Raw genomic sequence first — 11,857 nt, 5'->3', positions numbered from 1 at the left:
CCAGGATTACTCAGGGTGACTCTTCTGGTTTACTCACCTTTCAATCAAATGAAAACAATTTATTCTTTGGTGTATGATCATCACAAAAAACCCCAATCCCCCCCCTCCACCCCCAAGAAAAAACCAATCCAAAACAAAAAAAATGCACAACCCCCCCCCAAACAAAACAAACAAACAAACAACAACAACAAAAACCAAAACAAAGCAAAAAAACCCCAAAACACCAAAGAAAACAGAAAAAAACAAAACCAAAACTATAAACAAACCCTAAAGCAATTACAATTTACAGAAAAATATGCTTCTGAGAGAGCCTCTTTAAATCACTGGAAAGAAAAGGTATACAGTGTAAGATTTCTCATAGTAGAATTTATTTGCCAAAAGAAAAACAGAACATCTGTGGGAAATATTTTTTCTTTCCTCCTTTGAAGCACTTAGTAGAATATCATATCAACTTTATCTCTTCAAATTGCTAGCACAACTTGTTGTGCAAAGTTTGTCCTTTGAATTGAGTGCTATATAGTTTTTTCTTACAGAAGATGGTGACACACAACCATTTTTATTAAATGTTTATAAAATGCACTCAGTGCATTTTTTCATTTTTTTAGTTCTCATTACTGAATAAATAATAAAGAAGTAAATAATAACTGAAAAAATGAAAGGAAATAGTTTCTTATCCTCCATGTCCTCTTGCTGCAGATCTTTTTGCAGCAAGCAGGACTTTTTTTTTGGCCATATTTTTCTGCTACATGGCAAGATACTTTTTTCAGTCTCATTCCAGAAACAAAAGTTTGACACCTTTGAATCAGTTTTTTAAACTCTTGTCTCTGTTTCTGCATGTGTTTTGGGTTCACTTCAGACAGTAAAAGACAGCAGCTTTTGGACTTGTGACTAAACTATTCATTTATCTCACGGCAATAGTTAATTGTTTGGTTTCCCTGGAATTTTAGAACCTCCTTTAAATATCTCACTCCAAAAGCAGGGAGGTTATAGAAAAAAATTCTATCTAGACTGCTTTTTTGCCTTTTTTTTTCAATCCAACATAACTTATGAAAGGATGGAGTCTAAATTTGGTTTCTTAACATGATTTCACCAAGCTGGCATTAAGTGAAAAGGATGCCAGCGATTTTTCTTAACAGTCTGGTTTCTCAAAGTGACAAAATCATGGAATTTCCAACCTTCTCAGATGCTCAGCAGATACTCAACTGCATTTGGAGGCAGGCCTAAGCCTGGAAACTTGGAAAATCATGATTTTTATGAAACACATCAGAAATTCAGTTTTTCATTCTGATTTGTGACACACTTCATGTCAGGACTCCATTTACCATAGGCTGTAGGATTCACTGATATAAAATTTGCCCTCATCTTTATTGCTCTGTGGGAGAATTTTTATTTATTTACATCAGACTACAGTATTCCATAGCTTATTGTGCCTCGAGTACTTCAATCACTGGAAGAGAGAACACAAAATCTGTTTCTTACATTGTGTGACAAATCCTGTCTATTTGTCATGCCTGATATATATATTTAATTGTAGCCAAGAGTGTGTGGGTGGGCCTGAATGGCTCCAAGTAGGAGGGTAGAAATGGCAGTGACAAAACCTGTGGAATCAGTACTGAGCCACAAAGCTGCGTCTGGGCTTCCACCACCACTCAGTCCCTTGTCCTCTTTACAGTAACCTCCTGGAACTGGTGCGACCTGATCATCTGCTCCTTAGTTCTACCCCAAGACAGAATTCCTTCTGTGCCAGCTGTGGCTGCTTTCAGCATATTATGAATACTCTAACACTGTATTTTGTTCATGATGGTATTAAACTGTGAAGCAAATAAAAATCAAAATATGGCCATAAAGCAAGTTTTGATTCTTTGTAGATGAGCTCTAAGATTCACGGAAGAATTCTGACAATCAATGTAGGTATAATTTAGACACTAAAGTATGAACCACCATGATCCTGAGAGCTTCCACCTTGATTCATAACACCTATATTATCACTAAGTCACTTAAACATGTAAGCTCTGATTGCACACGTACACAGAAGATTTGCAGATTTTGCTGTTCAGCAGTTACTTCACGTCTTCAATTGAGCCTTCTACAGTAAAGTGTCCAAGTTATAGACAAGACAAGAAGTTCTTCTAAAAAACAGATCATGACCATTGTCTTCAAAGAGAGTATTAATATCTGTTTTCACATAGAATAGTACTCTCTTACCATCATTTTTCTTTGATACCTTCCAATCAGAGAACTCAAAATGCACTTGGACTTCTTTCCACCCCAAGAGAACTAAAATCTCTTAAAGATTCAGTCAGGAAGAGCCAGTAAGAACAAAAGAAAAGCAGAATGATTATTAGCAGTGATTAGGCAGCTCTCTTGGGAAAGGGCAAACCCCATTTTCCACTCATACTTTTAAAGTCTGTTTCTGGCCTTGTGTTACTCAATCATTAGCTAACATGCAGCCCTTGGAGTAAAAACATAGCTAAAGCATCTCCAGTGAATAGATTGCTGTTTATTGCCTTGACCATCAGAGTTTCAGACTCCTCAGGCAATGGCTAAACAAAAAATAGTGTCCCACATTCTATATAGAAGAGAGAGAAAACATTTCAAGTCTTTCCTTAAACTGAATTGACATGGACTTTTACTGAAGGTTTACTGAAGAGGGACACAATTCTATGAAGTCAAGGTTTAGATACTTATTCCCAACATCATAGGGTTTTCTCCTGTCTGGTTTTCCCTACTCTACTTCCCATACACGATATAACATGTAAGTGCTCACCATAGGACTTTGATTTCACTGTGCAAGGTAAGTACCTAAGAATAATGGGTGGAAGGATAAGCCTTGCAACACCCAAGCCTTTTTTTAGATGACCATGAGATGACCTGACAAAACCCCCCAACCTCAATTAGGTTGTAAATCTGATGTGGTAGGTCAGGAGTCTGTGCTACCTTTTCCTAAGAATGAGCAAAGTTATCATGCAGTAACTTTATTTAAAGGATCTTCTCCTAAAAAGAGTTGATAAGTATGTTCTAAACCTTTCCCAAAGTCAGTTTTACTGGTGAGACCACAATTTAGGCTTGGTGAGGTGGACTGTCATGCTATTGTAAAGGTTCAATCCAGAATGCAGCTTAATGAAGAAGTCCTAATGAGCATTGACCAGATGGTGTTTTGACTTAGTACAGCAAACCATGAAACACTAGGTCTCACAGAGAGCAGAGGATGGATGTAAATGAACACAGAAATAGAAATATATACTGCTTTAGGACCAATGTCTTAAATCCACCAACAGCTGTCCTAATATTTTCAGCTTTTAACTCAATTTTTTCAATACCTCCCAATTCAGCCTGACCATATATCATCTGAGAAAAAAAACATCATGGACAATTGTTTAAGACCCTCAGACTCTGTTCCAGCACTGAAGAACAGCATTTGAGAATGACAGGAAGCTTTTAACACTTCTGAGAACACAGTGTACTAAACACTAGATGTAGAGCAGAGGACTTGTTTTTCTATTTTTTTCCCCCGAATTGTTCATAATGGGTTTGTATAGTACTGACAATATACTAATCCACTTACATGTTTTCAGACAATGTGCGTGAAACCTGGATGCCCTCAACCCCAGTGACAGTCAGCAGCAGCCTCTCAAGCATAGCATCCAATCTGCCTCAGAACTGGTGCTGCAAGGCCAATGCTGGGTTTTGACAACTGAATGTAACTCCCAAAAGTCCCTGAGTTGCCTGGTTCAAAGCCCACAGAAACAAATAATGACACTTACAAAGCTTCAAGCAGAAATGCACTTTGCTTTTCCAAGAGGCCTCCCAGGAGAGAAATGCAAAATGTTTTTGGACTTGGTGTTTAAAAATATGTTTCCCTTGGAAAGAAAGTAGTGAAGAGACTCTTATTTCCTGTCACAGATCCACAGCATTCAACAAATCCTATATAATCTACAATCTTCTGACAGCTTTGACAACTGAGTAAGAAGAAATCCCACCGTAGTCCAAAAGACATCAATACATACACACAGTAGCTGAGGGTCTCTAATTAAATGTTACAGTGTTAACAATACTAAAAAATATCAGACTGAAGAAAATAAAAATACATAAATCTGTATACTGAGTCACAATAGTGTCCAGTTAGCTATATCAAGTTTTTTGACAGGTTTATTTACCTTGTTCCTGTCTTTGGCAAGCCTTTTTAAAATTTTCCTGCATTGCTCTATAATGCTTCTGCTCCATTCCACAAGCCCTTCCACAAGCCCTGCTTCTCTCCAGTGATGAAGTTGATCTGCAAGAGCCAGTAGAGTATTCTTTCACCATCTTGTTCTTCCACCTCCCAATTGTACTTCTGTTTTACTGTTATTTTTAACTGTGGGTACAATCAAGCCTACTTTTGTATGTGATGACAAAGCATTTTAGATTGTACTGAAAAAAGTGCATACATGTCTGTAAATGCAGATAGTCAGGATTGACAAACCAGCTGCCATATTTACATTTTTATACCAGAGATGCACTTGGAAAATGAATACACACTTGAAAAAAGGTGATCAACAAGGAATCTAAACCTATGGGAAGACTCCCATTGATTTTAAAGCATTTTAAAACATACTCTTTCATATGTTGTTTAGTCAGGTGTTAAAGCATATTCTGCAGAAACTGTCATTTTACTGTTACAGAAACTTAAAATTTCAGCACAGAAAGTAAACAGAAGTGCATAAATCATTTTAAAAACTTCAGAAACTTTACTCAGCAGGAGAAAGTCTAGGAAAGATAAAAAAGAAAAGCACAAATATGTGCTTGCAAATTCATGTTTCTTGGAAGGTTGATGATAAAACTTAAATTGAAGCATATAAATTATGTCAAAGTAAGGTAGAAATTGAATTAATTTGAATGAAATTGAATTAATGCAACCATGCTGCTAAAAATCACCACAAGTAAATTTTTACAAGAAGCGAACACCCCCAAGCCCCACCATAGTCATAACACAATATGGAGAGGCATGAGAAATCAACAAATCAAATGAACATCATCCAGATCTCTGAGAATTTGATAGCCAGGAGACATGACAGATGGTTGAATAGCAAACACACAGACGTCCTGGTTCTTTTGTGAAGCAAAGTTTTTTCCCAAAATTTTCCAAAGAGTAGTTGTTTAATTTGCAGATTTAATTTACCTCCTACATTTGGAAAATTCATAGCAAAGAGGGAAAGAAAGCTTGCCAATTTCAAAGCATTCAGATATTTTAAAACAAGAGCCAGAATCTCAAAGAGTTTTTATTCCAGCTCCAAAGATAGAGAAACTGAGGAACAGATGGATTGAGAGGGCTTCTTATGCACTGAGAAACTTCCCTTTGAAATCAGTCAGTAGTGAACACAGATTTGGTGAACACAAGATTGCACAGTAGAGCTGACTACTGGAGTTAGGAACAAGATCTAGCAGCTCCCTCACCCTCATGCTTCAGATCCAGGTCAAAACAAATCTCTTTTCTCAAAATAAGAATCTGATAGCTTTTCAGAACCCACTCTCTGCTAATCATTGAATGAGTTTTATGTCCCAGAAGAACACACACCAACCTTGTTTCTTAAAACTAACAATTTTCTGACTTGCCTTTGCCATAGAAATGTGAGCTGGAACCAAGTTTTGAAAAAGGAGGGCTAGTGAACTGTGTATGTTGTGAATACTGGGTTCTCAGCAGCAGCTGTTTCACTCTGTAAATTGACTGGTACTGAGCCCTACTACTTGCTAATGGAGACATAGCTAGCTCTAGAGCCAGATGTGGAAGAATTCCTTGTCTCATATTAAAAGAATCCCTATGATCCTGAAAAATCTATCAAAAATCGTTAAAATTTAATAAATCAACTATGCTCTTTAGGTACTATAAAATAGTTGGAACTCATTTTTTATATACGTTTGAAATTATCTAAATAAAATATTTCATCTTGGGTTTGGTTAAGGATGTTTCTGTGGGAGGTTTTGGTGGGTTTTTTTTCTATATATTAGAAATAGAGAGTAAGACTCAAAAAATTTATTTTTAACCACATAAAAGATAGATTGCTTTCAGAAATTAGTGCTTGAGCTGGTGATTTATCCTACAGTTCTCAAATGGTGGTCGTAGGGTAGAATAAATTACCTGAAGGTGTACTCCACTGTCTGCTGAAGGATCTTAGAAGTACAATTTAGATCAGAAAAGTAATATTTAAATAAATACAACTACAGAAGGTGAACCAAGGCCAGTATTTCATAATAATAAGCCATTTGATTCCCAAATTTATTTTGTTTTTAAAAATATTATAATAAAATGGGATAATAATGGGCTCAAAAATGAAGAACTGTCAATGAGAAAAATCCTTTTCCATAAACAGTTTTGAACTAAACTAACTGGTGTTTTGCACCATGCTTTAGTATATAAATAGTATATAGTATATAAATGTTTTCCATGCTTTAGTATATAAATATCCTGGAATTAACTCTAAATTAATCAAGCAATTTATAGTCATACCAGATCTAGCATTAACAAAAATTTAAATTATATGAGAAATTAATAGCTTTACTACAGCAACCTTTTACCCTTCTAGATTCTAGTTTAGCACTATAGTGAAAAGTATATTGCATAATATACTTGTGTGCTCACAACAGATCATTTTTTCCCACCATGAAAACTTACTTTTCTGAGTTAACATATTCTTATTTTTTAAAATGTCTGTACTAAAGGAGTTTAGAAGTGAACGACAGTGTAACATTTTTTTTAGCTCAGTATGGAGTGTTGAGGAAGTATCACTGAGCTCCTCTATTCCCACTGTACATGATGGGAAATGTAATAGGGAATTATCATAAGGCCTGTTTCCTCTCGCTCCTTCCTTCACCTTGAAGTGGTGAGTGCAAGCCCAAAGAAAACCTTTCTGCCCAGGTCAGCTGTGGACTCTTTGCCCAGGGCAGGCAGGGAAAGCTGAGTGCCAAGTTAGAAAGAGATGCCAAAATGATCAGAAAATAGTGAAGATTTCTGGGTACTAAAATAAGACTTCTGGGGATCATGGAGGAAACAAAACTGATAATATTTAGGGCAAGCTCACGTGCAAGCATTGAAGTTTATCAGTGATTTGAAAATATAAAAAGAGATGAACTCATAAGTGAATGACAATTCTAACAGAGCTGTTACAGTGAGAACCTGTTCTCTTTACATCAATACCAATGTAAATATAAATAACTCAGACTGGAAGTTAATAGAACCACACTTAATCACATGTTGGAGTTATGAGGCCTATGTAAGGTCCTGGAATCGACATCTTTACCTGACAGTAAAGATGGCAAAATAAAGATGGAGTTCTGAGTGCATGGTATTCTTCTTGGTTTAATATAAAGTGATAAACAGCAAGAAAAAAATGTGTCTACGGGAACTAACAATAAAGATAACTTTGAAAGAAGAAATTCATAGAAGACCAACGGACTGTAGAAACAGACGGATGTTGATTTTCCTACAAGTCATTGCATTCACAGAGCAGGTCAAGGACTACGGAAAATGCATTTGTACACTTCATAATATCATATTACATCAGCAATAAAGTTTATAATTTGCATTCCTGTCAAGGATAATTTTATTCATAGTAGGAAAAAGGATAAAAGCTGACAAATTGCAGTTTGCAAATATCACAGTATGTGACAGAGATAACAAAGTATTTCCAAAGTCATCTAAGAGCTTATATGAATATGCATTATACATAATAATTTCTGAAGAAACTATTGCTGACTTTCCACAGTCAGCTCTCAAAGAGAAATGGACTACATATTACCACTCAGAAAAATTAATTTTAATCAGATAAATTACCTACAAATTTAAATACATTAATTAAACTGAATTAGATTTCTAAGTGGTCAGTTTCATTCAAAATTAAAGTGACGTCAATATGGTATGACATAATTAATTTTCAAAGTGAATTAAGCAAAGCTATATTAAGGCTGTCTTAGAACTAAGAAAAGAAATCCCTATGGATGTTCATTGTAATCTAAACAGTCATTTTCAAAAGTCTCTTTCTTAGTGTTACGTAGTTTGTTTTCTGGGCTTCCTCAAATTAACCCAGAAAAAATTTTAATAACATATGAAAAATCTCAAGTCAGATCCAATATTTTTTATGCAAGGCAAATTCCCATAAACTTAATAAATCACTACAAAAATAATAAGGGATATTTGACTTATGACATTCCTTTTCAACAGAATAACAAAGTTAGCAACAACTCCTCGAATTAACAAAAAAAAGAAAGATTATTAACTAGCAAAAAAATTTACTGATTGAGAAGCAGAAGTCTGAGCTTTATGAAGACAAGAGTTCTGGCAAATATATATTTATATATTATTGGTTAAAATTAGGTGGGATGTCCATTTTTTCTTTTATGAGGTGTTCTACCCTGGTCCTTCATCTGAATTTGCCCATGAAATTGTGTTTGGAGAACAATGCATCTTTTATTTCAGTATTGGTAATGCATTTTTTCTTTGTAATTCCTTGGAAAAAACAGATTAACTCCTTTCCCTAGAGAACTTTACCCTACTTTTGTTTACTTCTTTCTTTGGATACAAGTACTTTAATAGGCTCATCAATACACAAAGCAATCCAACTGACCTTTTTAAGGGAGATTGATTTTTATTTCTATTACATTAGTGTAGTTAAAAATGCTTATTTACAGCACTTTATGTGAGATCAGAATCAGACTGACTTGTAAGTAAAGTAACAACCACTCTGTTGTAAGACAAAAGTTTTTAAATAAACAACAAACATACTCGCAAATGAGTCCCTCAAATGGCAGTTGAGAGAAAATTTTCAAAGTTAACTTGTAAATAAATTTAACATCAGTGAAATTTCCTGTATGTCAAGAATAGGTGGTGAACAGAGCAGAGAGCATTTCTGCCAAGCATTGCAAATTCACTATTTGTTCAAGTCGCACACTGCTTAATCAATTTCTTATAAAAAATAATGATATTAAATATTAATTCATATTTTTAAAGCAAAATTCTTTAGGTCCTTTCCTCATGGAATTCTATACTACTCTAATGTTCATCCATTTCCTAAAAGCTAAAGATACTCCCAGCCTTTCAGTGAATTCAATACGAAGATAGTTTAATTAAAAACTGTACTGTATCCTTCCCAGACATCCCACGGTAGCTTGTAAACTCCCTATATGGTTACAAAATTCACATAAAATTTTTTATGTTCTTCTTGAAGTGCACTCACACAAATAATGACTCCTACATTGCTCAGTGTTCCTTCTCTAATGTGGGGAAAACAAATTCATTTAATAGTTTTATTTTGTAGAACTCTGCTCAGAAATATTCCCTAGACTTTCTCACACCACTCAGTGAAATACGTTACAATTCTAGAACTTTCTCTAGAACATGTGCTTAGGTAGTTGTTTTCCAGTTGTTTTCCAGTTGTTTTCATTAATGATGTGTACTTAGATGTAGGAAATGCTTACATATGTGTTTCATTTTGGTACGCAAGCTTGGAAAAATTATGTTTAAAGTATGTATTTTTTTCTTATGTAAAGTCTCCATATTTGAATACTGTATGAATAAAATTACAACGGTTCTGAAAATTTAACTCTTTGGGTTTTTTCTGCAGGCAAAGTATGAGCTTATTTCTAACCACACTGTCACATGAAAAAAAATTGTTCTATTACAACAGAAAGGATAGATATCATAGAATCAGAACCAAGTTCCAAGCCCCCCACCACGGGCAGGGACACCTCCTACTAGACCAGGTTACTCAAAGTGCCATCCAACCTTACCTAGAACACATCCAGGTAAGATGGATAATATTGTATTCACAACTTTTCTGTGCAACCTGCTCCAGTGCCCCACCACCCTCACAGTGAAGAATTTCTTCCTAATATCTAATCTAAACCTGTTCTCTTTAACTTTAAAGCCATTCCCCCTTCTCCTATCACTACATGCCCTAGTCAAAAGTCCCCCTCCAACTCTCCTGTAAGGTCTCTCCCGAGTCTTCTCCAAGCTGAACAACCCTAATTCTCTCAGCCTGTCTTCATAAGAGACAATTACTAAATTGAGAAATCTAATATATCCTCTCAGGAAAATTTACAGCATTCATGTATATTTGATCTTGGTAAACAAATTTCTAATACGAAAGTCAAATTTCCCAGATTGCATTGTACTCTATCATAAAGAGTGAAGAAGCACTTCAGCAGTTCAGTCACAGTAACGCTGATATCATCATTGCTAGTATTAATGGCATCATTAGGGCCTTTTAATCATGTCCCTCTCTTAACATATCTGCAGCAGCATATATTAGCCCTACAAGTTAAACCATGGTATTTTAACCAGCTGACAGCTGGAAGTTGTCAGAATTATCTGGTACTTGGATCTACGTAGTCCTTAAGAGAGGAAAGCCTTCTTGCCTTGTCATGACCTCCTCTTGAGAGATCTTCATTATAAAACACACAAAAACATATTACTAAACCACATGGCTGGGAAAGGTATGCTCAGATTTTTCCCCTCTCATTTTTTTCCCAAGATCACATTTTTACTTCAACCTCCATAAATGCGTGTTTTCTCACCCATTATTTCTTGGTAATAATAAAAGGCACCGCATAATTTAAAATTAAACATTTTATTTCATCAAAGTACCAGGTGTTCTTACATATATAATAGTTGAAAATTGCCTAGGCAACCTGCGAAACTACACAAGAAGTGAGAAGTCCTCCAGCCATTCTGGCTCTGACAGCTTGCATATAATCACTTTCTTCTTTAGGCATGAGCAGCAGGGAGCCTTGTATCTGTGTGGTACACTGCCTGCTCTAAAGAGGGCAGCTCTACCCTGCCCTTCAGCCTGTGTACACAATCCAGCCAAGGTGAGTGCTAGCCTTATGAGCTGTCTCTTTATATTGCTCATGCAGGCCAAGGAGGGAGATATGTTCCTCCCACAGATGGCTGAGAGTGGCTCTGCTTCTGTTGCCTCTTGAGGAAACCTGAGCCCAAACAGACTGAAGTTAACCTTTGTGAATACATCCCAGTCTCCACTCAAACAGCTTATGATAAACCCATCATACATCTCCTACTTCAACGGCTTGTTAAATATAGGAAAATTATTGTAAAGCTTTCTTTTTAAAGCTTTGCTTTTAAAGCCATATTTATTCCTTCCCAAAAGTTCACTGTCAAGCAACCGCTGATAAGAAAACCAACAGGTGTGTTTGCATAACCTTAAATTACAGGTTACTTTCTGAAAACTGAAACACTGTCATGCGATATTTCTCATGTTAACGAGCTTAGTTGGCAAATAATGTTCCTCTGATTTTTAACCCTATATGTAGTCAACAAGAAGTCAACTTGATTTCTTTCCATCTCATCTTTAATAAAAGTTTAAGTTCTACTCTAAAAGTGTATCCACCCAATAATCATGAGGGTGACTATAGCAAATAGACACCCAAGCAAGCTGAATCAAGTTGAGTTAAAGACCACAGCTGTGGGGTCAGGCGGGGGAAGATCTGAGCTGTGGCTAATTTACTGCATCATGGTACAAAGTTTAACCATGACACATCTTGGTCTTCAGTGTGGCATTAACCTACAAAGTCTCTTACCTTTTTGATTGCACAATTATAACAATTTTCTGTAGGAATGTAGCACAATTATTTATTTAGAATTTTTTTCCAGAAGGAAAAGTAGCTTTGAAATAATTTATTTTCAGAGTTATATTAACAAAAGCAAAGATGAGCATGCAAATCATAGCAAATAGACAAACAACACCCAAATATTTACTGTGGTTGTAGTCTACTGTTGAAAATAAACTCCAGGTGTAAGTGGTTATGTTTGCATTTTCACATTAGCGTTCATTACCCACAGTCAAGATAAACCCCACATAAATCAGAATAA

This window comes from Neopelma chrysocephalum, unplaced genomic scaffold (assembly GCF_003984885.1).
Source record: "Neopelma chrysocephalum unplaced genomic scaffold, ASM398488v2 Primary Assembly neopelma1_22, whole genome shotgun sequence".
NCBI classification, from domain to species: domain Eukaryota; kingdom Metazoa; phylum Chordata; class Aves; order Passeriformes; family Pipridae; genus Neopelma; species Neopelma chrysocephalum.
The sequence above is the reverse complement of the archived record's forward strand: the minus strand, read 5'-3'. Positions refer to the sequence as shown.